Source organism: Saccostrea echinata, unplaced genomic scaffold (genome assembly GCF_033153115.1).
Source record: "Saccostrea echinata isolate AGI-Se365-2 ecotype Australia unplaced genomic scaffold, CSIRO_AGI_Sech_v1 ptg000029l, whole genome shotgun sequence".
NCBI lineage: Eukaryota > Metazoa > Mollusca > Bivalvia > Ostreida > Ostreidae > Saccostrea > Saccostrea echinata.
The window spans coordinates 22683903-22701950 of record NW_026889778.1 but is presented as its reverse complement, the minus strand read 5'-3'; the positions used below and the strand labels follow the sequence as shown (position 1 = coordinate 22701950).

Here is an 18048-nt window from a genome sequence, read left to right as displayed (position 1 = left end):
ATATATAGAAATACATTGACAACAAAGGACAGATTTCAATCAGAAAGGCTGACACTTCACCCTTTGGTTCAGGTGAGCTAAAACAAATGAATGCTAAAAATTACTGGTACTTCAAACATGCTTTTAAAATGTAAACATTAACTAATTAAGTTCTCTCTGGATTGTAAATGTCAGGATAAGGAAATCTGATAAAGATTGGCAATATTCTGAGGGTATGAAAGGAACTCCTCATCACCCAACAAAACATATGATCCTGAGATGAATTCCTGCACTGCCAGCTTAACCAAATGAGCGATGGCCTAAGGCAAAAGTCTGTCTACCATTGCCAACCTGCTATTGGACTTAATGCACAAGTTATAGGTCCATTTCTGAGTGCTTCTAGGATTGCACACATGAAAAGAAAAAGAAAAGATATTAACTACAAGAAATGCTAATCACAAATTATGCATTCAATATATTCTAACTTTGTAAGTTGTATATTTTGCTTTCCTAATCAACAAGATGTTCAATAAATTAAGATTTCTTCTGCTTGAAGCCTTTTCTTACTTTATAACCTAATTTAAGATTAAATTCAAAGATTAAAATAATAATTTCACAAAGCACTTCATTTATTCGAATTAGAGTCTCGGTGAAGATTGTTATTTGAATTTATATAAGTGACTCCTTTAGCATGTGTAGTGAATATCAAGACTGAAGTTTTACCATCTTTTGTCTTCAATTTGATCCTCCTCCCAAATCATTGATAGTGGCACTCTCACCCTCTGCTGGAATCCAAGCTGACCATTTACCCTGCAAATTAATTAAAACACACACAATTCTGAGCTTACTTTGACCTCAATATCAAAAAGAATCTTTTGTAAGTCATAGGTAATTATTTAAATTTCACATTAAAGCTGGTTTAAGAAGGCTCTTAGGGATATCATTTAGAAATTCAGGTATTATATATGTATATATAGTTATATACATATATATATTTACAATTGCAAATGTTTTCCTTTATATAATACTATTTGAAGAAGACGTACTGTAAAAGTATTATATTTAGCATGTATGATATTTAGCGGAAATTGATTTTTGAACAATTTAGCACAGATTTGAATTAGCACAGTTTTTATGTTCTTATTTATGTGTAATATGTTTACAGTACTTAATTCTGTATACAAATAGGTTTGTCAATTATGACCATAAATTCATTGTCATAAAGGATTGACATAATTTTACAGTGATGTCATAAGCAGTCAACTTGTTCACACATTCAATTTATACCATTGAAGTTTGAAAAAATAAATCATTTCATGGATTTAAAACTTAAGTGTGCAAACAATTGTTATAAATCGGTCCAGCATGTAAAAATAAGTAATAAGGTATCATTTTAAAATTTATATCATGATGTAAATTTGGGTTGGTATATGATCAAATCTACCATGAGGGATTTGATCCATATTTTACATTATGATAAAAAATTCAAAACAATACCTTATTTCTAAAGTGTAACAGATAGACTGACAGACAGATGGATAAACCCAAATTAATATCCAATGCTTTCAATAAAATCATGGGCCAATTAGCTGATTTTAATGGCCTTTTCAAAGGTATTGCTGGCAAAAAAGAACCATATATTATACCTTATTGAATCTCATTACAAATTATGTTCATAAAAAAGACTTATAATATCATGATGATACTTTTTTTCAAACATGATCATCAAATTACCTCCAAGTGCAATAATTTCATTCAATAGTATACAGTTATGGAATGGGTATGAGGGAAATAGCAAATTTATGGTTCCCCGAGGGAGGAAACTATTTCCCGAGGCGGCGAAGCCTCAAATACTTAATAAATTTATAATCCAGCCTTGTATTTTCCCCAATTTTGAGATAATGGGTTGAAATATTTTTTTCTTTAAATATACTTTCTTTCTTTATTAATAACTTTAAGCCATACGACCCATCTGCATAAGCAAAATAAACATATGTAATTGTGAACGCATGGCGAGTGTCTGCATGGGGTGGAACCCCTAGTGTTCATCTGTCCAATCTAGGATGAACTGAATTAAAATATTAGTTTGCTTTGAATTATGAGAGTAAGCTATACTTTATAAGTTGTGATTTTGATATCTCATATCAAAGGAGAGGTTTTTAGGTTGACATAGTCATTCCCTCCATTATAACTTTTGCAGAGTATGCAAAACTCCAGCTCAGTATGAGGACCTGGAGAAAAATGCATATTTCAATGACAATTTTTAGTGAACTAGTCTTGGAGCAATAGGTCATCATTCACAGAAAACTGCATGGATTGAAGACATTCCTGTGTTTTGATTAAAATGTTTGTCAATTGCTATGATTATTTTACCAAAAAGGGATGAAATAAGTTCATTTTTTTATTAGTGGAAATTTGAAAGGTGAAAAATTTATATTGTACTTTGTACTTGCCTACTTATCTTAACATGAACTTGCCAACATTGAACCTAGTAAAGGGGTCCACATCTATGGTAACATACATGTATGTTACGTTTTCCAAAAAAGAAAAAAGAAATAAAATTAAGAAAAAAATAAAATAAAATTTATCCCTCAGATTGATAACTAATATAACATGTGATATTACTTTAATAGTTCAACAGCTAGTCTCAACATTGAATTATTTTAGGAATGACTCTAATTCTTCAAATCTTGGCCAAATTATTCGAGTATAACCTGGTTTGGGTCAGTTTACGCTTTATAATCCGCAAAGCGGATTATAAAACAGCGTAAACTGACCCAAACCAGGTTATACTCGAATAATTTGGCCAAGAATTAGAGTCATTCCTTATAATTTAATTTTAAAATCATTAAATAACTATGGATGTAAAATTTCGTTGCTTTTTATTAGTTCAAATTTGCCGCTCAAAAATACAACCATAGTAACGGAAGTAACGGAAGTGATGGGAAGCGAGGGGAGGTAAAAACTGATGCATAGGCCTAGCAGCCTTGTTGTTCGTTTACATGTGGTAAGATCGAATTATTGTTTGAAGTTAAAGGTACATTTATTAAATCTGGAATTTTCCATGAATCCCGAGGACTGGAAATGAGAGGATTGTATGGATACAGATGATTCAGCTGGTTGTCAGGGGGGGGTGTCCCCATACCAAACCAGGTTATACAGAAATAATTTGTGTTCCTTTTTGGATATTAACCAATCAGAGGCTAGAATACAAACAAAATTAAATTATTTATAAATAAAATAAAAAAAGGAGAGATAAAAAAAATTATTCATTGCATTATAAATGTAAAATATTCTTTTGCCAGATTTTTCACCAAGGATTCTTTCCTAACCTTTTCTTCTTCCCCTTCACACCATCCTAGCTTTTTACAAGCCCATAGGTTGGGGTTGTGTGTGTGTAGGCCTGGGAGGGGGGGTCATCCTTCACTCTTCTTTCACTCTTTTGGAGAAAGTTATATATATTTTACTATGTAAATTTTCATTAAAGATAATTCCCCCCCCCCCCACGCTATACATATGTAACCCCCCCCCCCCCCCCCCGGCCACACACACACAATAATTTAATACCTATACTGTTTCCAATAACAAATATATATATTATAACGTAAATTAGAAACGCTTTTACTGAATAAGAAGTAGGAATTGTTCACTTACGATCAGTTTAAGAAGAGCGCACATTGATTGATTGAGCTTTCTTCTATTCATGGACGCCGCCATGTTGACTTGGGTAATTATGATCGGGTTTGATGTTTTTGCGCATGCGCACTTTTAGTTCCGGAGTGAATCTCACCCGTCCCTGAGACACAAACGAATGTCTGAGGATGCTGGGAAATGTTCATTCGGAACGCGGCGGGATTTAAACTGGTCCCCCAATGCGGCCTGCCTAATTGAAGACCTACAGGTAATTGAAGACCTACGGAAGACCTAGGGAAGACCTACAAAAATATGGGCTATATACAGCAAAACTGATGTGATATTCTGATTAAACATGTCTTAAATATATAAAATACACAAAAAAGTTTTATAAAAAGAAGTTTTAAAGTGTATTTTTAAAGCTCGGTATGGGGAACTATTTCTTCTCTCAGACGACCTACCGCAAGAACGATAACTCTGGTTGACATATAAACAACATGTTTATATTATGGTGAAGTGAATAAGGAAAATGAGAATACACAAATAAAAAAATCCAAATGATATTTGTTGAGTTTTTCAATCATGTTTATAATAAAGATATAAGCTGGAATATGAATTTTAATGAGATTTATATATATAAAAATTATTTCACATCAGATGTATATACTGTCAATATTATCTCTAGTCAATATTTAATTAATATTGCAATTCTTCAAACAAGTAATACTAGTATGTTTTATGGGATAAATATTGAATATTCTAATCTAAAATACTGATATGTATACTGTGGATTTGTCTTAAACCATGTAAAGTAAGATATCACTCTGAACTAAAGGCTTCACTAATGTGTTATATACACACCCTGAGGATATATCCGTGTTTTGATTGCAATTATCAACATACCCCAATTGCTCTAATGAAGTTAATTTACATTCAACATAGCAAAGATATATTTAAAAAAAAATCTTTGAAATATATCATCTTCTTACAGAGACACTACTTGTTACATGAAAGAATTAGATTTATTATTAATAAACGTTAATCAAAAACATATTTATATTACAGTGGCAAGAACAATAAAAAAAATTAAATGTATTTTAAAATAACCTGTCATGTACACCAAAAATACTAAATAAAACATTAAGAATATTTTTTTAACATGTAAAGCCAAAATATACAGTATATCAATTTGGAACATATTTTTATTAAATAAATTGAAAAGAAATGGAAACAGAAGTTCTTAAACTCATACTGTTTGACCTCCTAAAAATAAGAACAATATATATCATGAAAAATAAATATCAACTGAAAATAAATATCAACTGAAATATGAATATATTAAGATTTTCAAGTGGAATTCTATGAAATAGAAGATTTTTTAAGTGATTGTGGCTCTGATCTTTAAGAAAAAAATACTTCAGATTTTTTAAACTTAAGTTTTAACACTCTGTCAAAAGTATAAACATATTTATTTCAATTGTAATATTTAATTTGTACATTGATTTACCAAAATAATTTTGAAAATAAATTTTAAAAAAGAAATAAAGGAATTTGGTAGTAAAAAAAAGTACACTCATAGGATCTGGAAACTTGTTATAACAATTTAATAATTCATTTAAAAATATACATATATTTTAAGGTTGATCATATTATGGTATTATATAATATGTGCATGTATATGTCTCTGCTTTGGTTAAATTTTTTAGTTTTATTTTATTTTATTTATTTATATTTTTTTTACAAAATAAAATAATATCTAACTGAATATTCCCTTTTATTATTTCATCTTTGATGTATTTATTTTTAAATATCTTCAATGATTCTATTTTTCTTCATTTAACTATTGATTTATTTACGTTTTGGTGAACAGCTGATTTGTTATTTACGCGAGTTATCGTTCTTGCGGTAGGTCGTCTGAGAGAAGAAATAGTTCCCCATACCGAGCTTTAAAAATACACTTTAAAACTTCTTTTTATAAAACTTTTTTGTGTATTTTATATATTTAAGACATGTTTAATCAGAATATCACATCAGTTTTGCTGTATATAGCCCAAATTTTTGTAGGTCTTCCCTAGGTCTTCCGTAGGTCTTCAATTACCTGTAGGTCTTCAATTAGGTATTCCCCCCCCAATGATCGTTTACTTTCAAAGGCCAAAAAGGAGCGGAAAACCAACTTATTGCAGGTAATGGCGGCTCCGAGGTGACAGTCATATGGTAAGTAGATTTTTATTTAAAAAAAAATAGTTTACAAATAACAACCTGCATAGTTTTAGCGATATAAATCATGTATGCAGTTATGTATATAGACTGTAGACTTTCGTAGTAGAAAAGTAAGATTTAATCATGTAGTCTGGTAGGGCCTAGTGTTACGTGAAACTTTGAACGTTAGACCCGACAAAGATTTTATTTTATAATGGCTAAAACTGCAAATTTATATTCAATATTTTACCCCCGGGACCTGGTAGGCGTTGGGAGTTTGTCCCCCTTTTTGCAAAACATATCTAGACTTTACGACCGGTAGTGATCAGCTGATCAGGGCGGAGTCATTGAAAAAGCATCTATACGTTTAATTGTTTGATACTAAACTAAGTATTAACCAATTTGAGAAGAGTATCACTGAGAACTCCCCGGGATCAGTCTTTTTAACACGTACGTCCAGTACAATCAATACATTTAGCTACATATAGCTTAAATTACCTACCTGGGAATTTAAACCTACCGGAATTAGCTTGATTTACCTACCCAGGACTGGTACAATCACTAGGTTTAGCTACGTAGCTTGAATTGCCTATATAGCTTTATTTACCTACCTGAAGTAGCTTTATTTAGCTACCTAATCAAACTTATTTCTTGAATTAGCATTTTCCCCAAGAAAGTGCAGAAAATTGCACTTTGATGCTGTGATAATTTTCAACTTTGAACTCCTCTGAAAACAATTCATGAAAAAATCTTGGAGATGTAGTTTTTCTGTGCAATTTCAAACAAAGTTCTAAAAGTTTTGGGGCTATATACAACTGTTAATTTGTGACCAAACAGTTTACTTCTTGAATGAAATAACTAAATTAAATAATCCCAAGTATAAATATATTATTAGTCATTTATTTGTGATTTTTTGTCTTTTTAAAATAAAAAGCAAAATTGTGAAAAGTTAATTGCCTTGAAATAGTTAAATTAAGCTACCCGAGGTAGGTAAATAAAGCTACGGTAGGTAATTTTGAAAACAATTCATGAAAAAATCTTGGAGATGTAGTTTTTCTGTGCAATTTCAAACAAAGTTCTAAAAGTTTTGGGGCTATATACAACTATTAATTTGTGACCAAACAGTTTACTTCTTGAATGAAATAACTAAATTAAATAATCCCAAGTATAAATATATTATTAGTCATTTATTTGTGATTTTTTGTCTTTTTAAAATAAAAAGCAAAATTGTGAAAAGTTAATTGCCTTGAAATAGTTAAATTAAGCTACCCGAGGTAGGTAAATAAAGCTACGGTAGGTAATTTTAGCTACGTAGCTAAATGTACTGATTGTACTGGACCTGCTACCCATTGTTATTCGCTCATATAAAAATCAGAATAAAAATAATTGCAGTAATTCTCATGTGCACTTAACCAGGCCAGGATTCAACTGACCAGGTCCCAGAGCTCTAAACTGCTTCTTTTCCACTTATGTATCATATCCAACACTGGGAAACTGACCGCCTCACCAAGAACAACACTAGGACTGTGTATCTTTACAAAAAGGTATCACAATGCATCTCGGAACTTCAGAAAAATATATAACAATGTATGATACGAGGGCCATTCAAAAATTATGCGGACTTGTAGCACAGAAAATAAATTTGACGACAAAATCAAGCAAAAAGTCATAAATAATATAAAAGAATCTTTTTATATATGATCATCAGAATTTCATATCAAAATACTGTAAATTGGTATCAATTTCAAGTGATTTAACAGGACATCTTATGAAGTCACGGCGCAGTAAAACCTTCAACGTCACAGGCATTTAAAAAAATGGGAGCTTTCATTTTCTCAATATTTTCCCTTAGTATTTGATACTGTATAGTTTGGGTTACCTTATCCACTCAGAATAAACATCCATATACCATTTCTGATTCAACTTAAAAACTGTAAAACTATTATTGTGTGTTTTAGTTTGTGTTAAACCCCAAAACTGCAGATATTTCTGAAGTAAATTAAGTTTGACGTCGGTCGATCTCAATTACATTCTTAACAGTCCAGAACTCCAGATCAGCGTTTTGTCAATGAACTTCACACCCCGTGCACCAAAGATTTTTGCTCGTACACCAAGACAAAAACAAATGTTTGATTAAATTTAAACCTTGCTTAATCCAGAAAAATTGTTCAAAGTCTTGGGAAAATTGGGAAAAATTGTTTATTTAATGATAAAAATTTTACATATAAACCATGTAAATAAAACCACAAAATAAGGAGTTTGTTTGTCTGTTGTTTAACGTCCCTCTTGAGAATGTTTCACTCATAAGGAGACGTCACCACTTGCCGGTGGAGAGCTGCAAATTTTGACCTATACTGATCGGCACTTAGGGTCATTGAGCAGTGAGGGATCTTTTTCATGCCAGCACCTTCTGTGACACGGTACCTCGATTTATCATCCCAAGGACCGGTCTCCACGTCCCACAGTGGGATTCGAACCTGTGATGTAAGGATCAACTCCTTACTCCGCAACTCTAGAGCAAACGCTCTAACCACTGGCCACTGCGCCAGGGGGGCGACCAAAACAAGGAGTAAAATGCTGTTTCTCTACACCTCCTCACCAATTCTCCATTGGAGTTGGTGCACTCCATCTAGTATTACATAATGGAATCCCAAAATGCAATGCATATTGGCAGGAAATACAAAACTCCCAAGAAATCAATGTCCAAGTAGGATATAAAAATAAGTTATTTAAGATATTTTTAAAAAAACTTTTCGTGTGTGTAAAATACCTAATTTAAGTTATTTTTCTGATAACCTGTTTGCATTATGCCCCTGACTTATAAAAAAAAACTATAATGGCAAAACTCGACAAAAGTTAAATTTCTTTTTCCAGATATTTTGTTGAAAAAGAAGTGATGAAATTGATGAATCCACATTTTTTTCCATTTTGATAAAATGTGAAGTTAGGGAGGAATGACATAAAATAACTAAAAACAAGTTATTTTTTATTGAAACTATTTTGGAAAGATAAGGTGTTTGAGTTACTAATGCTGGGAAAAAGTAGGTCATAGCAAAGAGAGGTAACTCATTGTGACAAAAAAATAACTCATTTGAGTTATTTTTGACAATAACTTGTTTGCATTATGCCCCTGACTGTTTATGCAGATACTATTATCATGATAATTTTAAATTTTATTCTCATACTCAGGTAGGTAAATTACTGAAATTTAGAGCATATGTGATATGTTTCTGCTAGGAATACCGGTATGGGAAACTGCCCAATCACGTATGCTTGTTATGCCCCAACCTCCCCCGATGATATCCACCTTGACATTTGTTTAAAATTTAATTAGTGTTGCAATACATTTTAATTTCTTTACCTTATTTTAAACTTTATTGCCTGACGCCATGTGCCTCAGGCAGTATAAGGATTAATTTTTCCAAGATCCGAAACTAACCGATCATTCTTAATGAACTAGATTTTGTGCAAGCTGATTTACAACGGAATTTGTTACCTGCATTTAAAGAAAAACAGTTTGCAGAAGAAAGAATCATATTACTGATGCAAATTAATGATGTGTTAAATTCCTTCAGTTTTTTGCATGCACATGTTTATTCTTTGCAGTTCTTTGTATGGACATGTCCATGTAACATTTTTTCTGCATTTCTAAACTACTGGATCAGTCCATTTGCCTTTTACGAAAGGAGTGACACAATCATTTCGCGCGAAACGTCACATGTAAATTATCTTCGCGCCTTTTTCTTGGATTGTTCTATTGAATGGGTGTGATAACTTCTATGGAAATAAATAAAGTTTATTCTTTTAACCTGATTCTTAAGCTTCAGATTTTTTATTAACAGTAAATTTTATCTCATTTTTGAAAAGAACACATTGTATATGGGCAGGCAACACTAAAGCAATGGATTTGCTGATTATTCTCACTATTTATCCTATAAGTGGACTAGTCCAATCATAAACAAACTCCCTCCACCCAGTAAATGGGACATCCCTTCTTGATTCAGTCTGTTTTCCACCTTTTCTTTCAATATTACATTTATTAATAATGTACATTACAAGGTTAGGCTTTTAAAAAAGCTTACAAAGTCAGTAGCATATTATTTCATGCTTTAATTGTGATGAACTAGGTTTCCTCTTAATCAGGCCAAATAAAAAAATATGTATGGTTCCGGTTACCCGACCATCCCTATTTTATACCCCCGACCCTAAACTTTTTTTGGGGCAATTTTCATATTTTTTCCGGAATTTTCCCCAATTTCCATCAATGGCTCTGGTTTAAGTTTTAGTTTCAGCAATGATGGCCCTTTTGCACAACAGAGTGCAAGTGTTTATTAGTGTTAAATCCAAAGCAAGCTAGCATGTAGGTGTCCCCTACCAATATTGACTAGTATATTATCACACCACATCTAAATGTCATTTGCAAAGTAGTGGTAAGTATTATTTAGAAAAAATAAGAAAATCATTTTGTTAAAAAAAAAAAAAAAAAAAAAAAATCCCTACCTACCTACCCTAATTTTTTTTGGAGGTGTAACCGGAACCACACATATTTTTTTGTTTGGCCTCATATTAATACAGTGACAACAGTGTAGGTCAGTACCCGTAGAGGAATGGGCTTCACCTCGTAAGGTTCTAAGTAAAGAATCGGCAAATTGAAGAAGACATCATGATCTGTACTGGTTTTCATTTCTTAAAAAAGCATGTTATTATAAATTATGAGAAAGGTCCTGAAATCGATTGAAAAGAAAAACTGAACAATTTTAAAACTATGCATAAAGATGTAATTTAAACTTATTTATAAGGGGGGGGGGGGGGTGCTATTAGTATCTTGTTTTGCTCTAGCTATAAACTGTACAGGGCATTTACTTTGAGTTCTAGAGCAGCATTGAAGCATTTTTGTCTCAAACACTTCAAGACAACTTTCCCAGTTAAAAGTGTTCATAATTTACTTCATCGTCGAGAACGACGGAAAAGAGACCAGTCTATAAATAGAGGCCGTCTCATCAATCTATCACTGACGAGAGTGTGCATGAAGAAGGGTGCCCTCTGGTAAGAGAATACATGTAATATGAATTTCTTTAAAACAAATCATCTAACTATTTTTCCCAGAATTATAATCTATGCTAGTGTTCTTGCAGTTTCATCCCAACGTAACTAGTCAGCCCGTGGGCTAACTAATAAATGACCAAATAGTGACATGTCTTAGATATTTGTTAATCTGTAGTATTTGGTTATGACATTTGAGAAAGTCAATTCAGGCTCGCAGGAAGCAATTTCACTTTGAGGGGGCAAAAACACACATTTTCAGTGGGGGGGGGGGGGGACTATGAACTACCAAAATTCCTTGACAAGCAAAAAAAAAAAAAAAAAAACAAAAAGGCATCAGACAATATTATTGAGGGGGCAAAAGCATACAGCAGCTATGTTTTCTATAGTATTCTATATATCAGCAAAATTATTGGGGGGGGAGGGGGGGGGCACGGCTCCCCTGTGCCCCCTCCCCCAGTTCCTACGGCAATGCAATTGTACATCTTGTGTAATTAAGTATGATCGCAACTATGTCGCTCCTTGATGACGGAAATGTTTAGCACCTCTCTTGCTTATACGTTCCATAGATAATGATTGATTAGTCAGGCAAGCTTTTTGAAAAGCTATTACTTGTATATAGTAATACTGGGTACCCTTGATTACTAGGACTAGATGATTGACAGTTTGTAGATAACGTCCCTCTTAAGAATTTTTTTCTCGTATGGAGACATTGCCATTACTGGTGAAGTTCCTGGTGCGAGGGGATGCTCCGCTTAGTGGTGCTCTTGTTTTATCTAAGTTTGCGCAATCAGAGAAAGAATTTGATTTAAATAAAACTTTCTGTAGCAGAGTGATGACACATAAAATGTATAGGGATTACTTAGTGAAAGTCCAACTAAAGTCATTCAAATAAACAAAGACTATTTCATCATGTTCATTGTCAACATTGCAACACAGAATTTTGAGAAAGATCATGAAAATTGAAAATGAAGTTGTTTATTCTGTAATATAAACATTTGCAATTACTTTTCTTAGATGAACCTATTGAAGAGAAAATATGTTCAATTCTGTATGAACTTATTAGGCCTGAGGGGGTCAGAGGTTATGGCATCACACAGCGAGATGATATCTTGTCTACATATTTCTGTCATGGTGCAACTGGTTTTGTAAAGTTCTTCTAAGTTAATAGCGATGAAAAAGATAAAATAATTGAAACATGGAATTTTTTCCATCAACACGATCAACAGATGTTCAATAGATCTTTTTAAGGTGTGAAGAATGTTTTGTGTATTTTAATTAGCCTAAAATTGCACTTTTTAACCTGAAATTCTTTTGTTATGTAAACTAAAAACAGCGATACCACCTCTTTTGACTTCAAATATATTAAGAACTCATAAAATAGTGAGATTATTCTCAGTAGCGATCATTGTTCTTTCATTATAAACAGAGAATTCGTGAACCTGACTGATGACACATTAACCTTAACAAAATCATTTAATTTAATTGAAATGACAATTAGGGAATCAAAAGTAAACAATGTGCACTGCAAAAGGGGAAAAAAAATGTCAGTGGCACGCCAGATTAAATCTTGTGCATTCTTGTTAATATGTAGACGATGTAAGGTGTGTTTTTACTACCAAAGGCTTAGATGTTTGAGAATTGGAAGCAGATTCGGAACACTAATTTTAATTAGTTTAAACTTTGTAAGACTGGACATTTTTAGACTATACAAAAATTGTTATTTTACCTTCTTAACTTTAGACAGGAAATGTTTTAACAAAAGTATAATAATATACAGTTATGGAATTGGTATGAGGGAAATGGCAAATTTATGGTTCTCCGAGGAGGAAAACTTTTTCCCAAGGGGGTGAAACCGCCGAGGGAAATAGTTTCCTGCCACGACGAGCCATAAATTTGATGTTTCCCTCATACCCATTCCAGAACTGATTTATTATACGGAAATCATAAGAGTTTTATAAACTATAGACTCAGGCATTTTTTAAAACAATATAGATTGAGGCATCTAAATAATCACAAATGCATGTTATTCAAATTTTGTTAAATATCTAATGCATCTGAATACCGAGGAAAATAAAATTATTTTAATTAAAAAAATTATTTCACAGACATTTCAAAGGATTACCGTTGTCTTCATTTTTCTACAATTCTGGTTTAGTATCACTATGATTTTGACCTGGCATATCGAAATGTTTTGACGTCATAGTTTCATTGTTAATAACATTACGTCACAGACTAAAGTTTCCTTGAACGCTCCACCCACTGTTCATTTTAATTGGTTAAAATTACTAATAAATATTCATGAGGGAGTAGTCCCAGGAAGTAGCTCTGATTTTCAGGAATTAGTCCTCAGATGAGGGAAGTAGTATCTTCTCAGTTTTATGGTATTAGTTTTATATAGAGTAATTAAGTAAAGGTATAATAATGATAAATATTCCCCACAAGTCAGTAGTGATAAATATTCCCCACAACTCAACAGTGATCATTACATTTCCCCACAAGTCAGTAGTGATAAATATTCCCCACAAGTCAGTAGTGATAAATATTCCCCACAAGTATGCGGTTGTAGTCTGTCTGTCTCTCTGTCAGTATATAGCTCTACTGGATGAAGACCAGAAGAGCTTATGCGTTAGTTAGGTGTCCATTGTTCGTCCTTCTGTCTGTCCTTTTGTAAATAATTTTTAGCTCGTGAGCTTTACTGATCACATTTTGTCCGGTGTCCGTCTGTCTTTCTAGCTGTCTGTCTGTCTGTAAACTTTTCACATTTTCAACTTCTTCTCAAGAACCACTGAGCTAATTTCAACCAAACTTGCTACAAAGTATTCTTGGGTGAAAGAGATTCAAGTTTGTTCAATGAAGGGCCATGACCTCTTTCAAGGGGAGATAGTTAGGAATTAATGAAATAATAATGGCATCATTTAAAAATCTTCCTCTCAAGAACCACTGAGCCAGGAAAGATGAAACTTAGATGGAAACATCCTCAATTAGTGTAAATTCAAGTTTGTTCAAATCATGACCCCCGAGGGTAGGGTGGGGCCACACAGTGGGGGATCAAGTTTTTACATAGAAATATATAGGAAAATATCTTTTAAAATCTTCTTCTCAAGAACAGCAAAGCCATGATTGGTCATATTTATATGGAAGCATCCTCAGGTAGTGTAGATTCAAATTTGTTTAAATCATGACCCCAGGGAGTAAGGTTGGGCCACAATGGGGGATCAAAATTTCCTAGAAATATATAGGAAAATATCTTTAAAAATATTCTTCCTAAGAACAGAAAAGCCATGATTGGTCATATTTATATGAAAGCATCCTCAGATAGTGTAGATTCAAATAATGACCCCTGAGGGTAGGGTGGAGCAAGAACGGGTGATCAAACTTTAGCATAGGAATACATAGGAAAATTCTTTAAAACTCTTCTTCTCAAGAACAGCAAAGTCAGGATTGGTCATATTTTAATGGAAGCATCCTCAGGTAGTGTAGATTTAAGTTTTTTTCAAGTCATGACCCACAGGTGTAGGGTTGGGCCACAACAGGTGATCAGAGTTTTTCATAGGAGTATATGTATAGGAAAAAACTTCTTCTCAAAACAGTGTATTATTTGAATTTGGAATTATTTTGATTATTGGAATTTGGGGTTTTCAAGAAAAAAGCCCTTAGTCAGACTAACTTAGACAACTAACAAGAATTTCCATTTCTTTTTGTGTTAGTCTTAACTAACTTAGTTAACTAACAATAATTTTTCTAATAAATGTTGGGTTAGTCTTAACTAACTTAGCCAACTAACAAGAAATATTCTAATAAATGTTGGGTTATTATACAGTAATACCACTAATAATATGTTTGAATTCATTCTTTCTCTTTAATTTATAATGATTTTGTGTTTATCAATTTTATTTTTCTTATATAATGTTGTTTGTGCTGGTGTTCTTTTTTATTTGGACTTTATTTTGTGGACTTGGCCTAAAACCAAGGCTTAGTCAGTGTTTGTTCAGTCTCAGCAGGGTTAGTTAGCGCACGCGCACCATAGGGGTTAGTTGTGCCAGGCATGACTAACCCACTCGAGCCTTCAACACTACAACAATAAAAAACGTCCCAAAATCATTTCAACATCCGTGTTCTGAATATTATGCAGTCTTTGCACTCAAGATATTCAAGAATCCTCACCAACATGCGTAATTTTCGTAATTTCTATCGTAAGTCATTTCACTGGGCAGGTCATTTCAACGTTCTCGAATTTTTCACTAACCTTGCAGATTACATTCGAAAAATCCCACCTGTCGCGTCAATATCGCCGAGGAAATGCTGTAGTAAATAAAAAATGTTAACAATACGATTACATGCGTTGAAAATACGGCAAAATACGAAGTAATGTAGCTGCCTTCGTCCTAAACACAGCCACTGCAGACACAACTCGGCGTCACTTCCGCTGTGACGTCATATTCACTCCCTGCACTGAGTGAGAGTATGTAGGTGGATCCAAGTGTAACGGGAATTGCAATTTCATTCGTAACATACTTAAGACGGTGTTAGGCAATAATTTATCCAATGTTAATAAAGGCATACACATAGAGACTTGTAATGAAAAGTTTTCGAAACTCTATCACGCATAATTTAGTTTTAATGCACAATAAATTATCATTCAGTGTTTCAGTTTTTATTGCAGCCAATATCACAGGTATTTCTGTCCTTCTAAGTGTTCACTTTCCATCTTTTGTTCACTCGTTTTCAATGTTGAGTTTTCCTTGGTGAAGGTTGTTTAAATTTAGGTAAAATAAGTCAGTTGAAAAATTTTAAAATATGCTAAATACGGAATTTATGAAGGGGTTAAGCCCCTGTGAAAAATTATGTTTTATGTCAGAAATACAACCACCTACTTTCATGTTTCAAAAATAAATAAATAAATAAAAAATATTCATAAAGTTGATTTGACTTTTGTAGAAATATCACCAAGTACATGTGTAAGATGCAGTGATTGTAACTAAATCTGAAAAATTTGGTATTACATCTATAACTACACGTACTTTGCCAATCTTTCGAAAATAATAGCAAATATCTTGTTTTACTAACCTTGCTCCAGAGATAAAATATTTCAATAAAAGAAAAAAGGCAGAGGAAATATATTAAAAGCATGTTTAATATTGTAGGTATTACGGATTTTTTCCCCTTGCGATAGAATGTGACCGGTGCCATATGCAGAACCAGGAATTTTTGGAGGAAAGGGGTTGGGATGTGTCCATCCTTTAAAAAATCGACCCCCCAAAAAAGAAGGGGGCATCTTTTTATTTACTGGGTATAGTAACTTTATCTGACAATTCGCATTATTTCTTACAAGTGTACACAGTGTCTTGCAAGGGTATACGTATTTATATGCAGTTACAACTTAAAAGGAGGCTGAGTTTCCGGGGGAGGGGGGGTTAACCCTTTCGGCGCCGAATAAAGTTACGTCTATAACGTCATGGATGCCGTACTATGACGTCAATTGAGACGTAAAATAATTGCTTCAGGAAAAATCGTCAAATTGATAATGGAACAAGCACCTGCTTAGTTAAGGTAATAGGATGTTTATAGTTTTCAAGGAAAATGCGTATAATAATATTCATCATCATTATTTTTAATCGCCATCAAGTAAATTTAGCCAATATCTATCCTGTAGCTAACGTACGCAAGGAAAATCTTAAATATAACAAAAGAGAGTTTAATCTTGAGCTTTTTCAAATAATATTTCCAATAAATGTTATAAGTATATGACTGTCGTCATGAGAAAAGGGCCCTTAAATAGCCTGGTCCTTTATGAATGGAAATACATGTATAATTTTTTTTTTTTAAATCTGATTTTTTTCAGTATTTTATGAACATGTTAGCAAGGCACTTCAAAACTACTTTGACGTTACTCACTGAAAACGCAATAAAGTCGCGTGTGTCAAATTCAGTTTCAAAACACTCTAAAAATTATTTAAATAATTTTAATCATTTTGACACATAAAACTTGAGAAAAATTTGATTTTTTTCCTCTAAGCTACTAGTATGTCCTAAGAAAAAGACGCCTTAGTTCATACTACTAGAGGCAGATCAGTTATTTCGTAAGGGAGGAGGAGGGAGTCTAGAAATCTAGGATCTGAAAACGGTTTATATTCAGAAAACGGTTTATATTCAGTCGAATAAATAATAGAATTCCACACAAATTTTTTTTTTATATTTAATACTCTAGTTCAATTGGTAAGTATATAAAGCACTTGTAACATTACAGCCCCCCCCCCCCCCCCCCCCCCGCATTTAAAAAAATACACGGATTCCCCTTAGAGAAATAAGAAATCCAACCCAAACAAGGGCACCGTGCATAAAGCGGATCATCCCCTCGCAAAAAAACAAATCAATTCCGATACAAAACTTTACTAATTTCAGTTATAAGCACGCATTCCCCCCTCTCCCACGCTTGTAAATAATTACCTTTTCCCCTCTAGCTTTGTTAACAGAAGATAATAACACCCAAGTATTTTCTGTATCAAAGATGGATTCTAAGGGAAAATTAATTCAGCTGAATTTATGGTGTGTGGAATTGTTTTTTTTTTTTTTTTTTTTTTTTTTTTTTTTTAATTTATTCTCTTCATAAAAAGTCATAAATAAAAAAAAAATCTTTTTTCAAAGCGGATATTTTTTTTAAATACGTAGATAAAATATTTTAAATAAGTTTCCATTGTTCATACAATTGAGTTTCTTCGTCTGTCTTAGATATGGAATAGAAACGTAAAAAAGAGAAACATAATAATGTTAAAAAATTGTTTTGCCAGTGAAAGGTTATTCCATTCATGAAAATTGAAACTAATGGTCAGTTTCTTAGTTGTTTTTTTTTTCCAAGTAAATCGAACTGTATCAAAAGTGGTCTTCTTTTTCTCACTTGGACACAACAATCGTATATCATTTCTTAAAAGGACCGAAACTGAAATCTCAAAAAGAAAACATATGCAAATTGGTGTTCGTAAAATAGATTCCTAACACCGCGGAACATTAACTGGAAAGATTGGAAATATACAGCTTACGCCATTTCCATCTTATTTGATGATCGATAATGGTATGGGCGGGTACAATTCGACACGGACGTCTGAGAAAACATTGAATTGAAATTCAAGTTTGAGGCTGGTTTTCAATACACTTAAGGTCTAAACACTGCACACTAAAGAGTTCTACTTGTAG

General features: G+C 32.8%; 1 long non-coding RNA gene across 1 annotated transcript; it reads right to left on the bottom strand.

Annotated features, from left to right (window-relative positions):
* Positions 1-338: 338 nt before the first annotated feature.
* Positions 339-3764, bottom strand: LOC133194636 (uncharacterized). The gene is made up of 3 exons (XR_009722145.1): positions 3634-3764; positions 703-789; positions 339-378 (listed from the first exon to the last, which is right to left on the bottom strand). It is a non-coding gene; the product is annotated as an uncharacterized LOC133194636 (long non-coding RNA).
* Positions 3765-18048: the final 14284 nt, after the last annotated feature.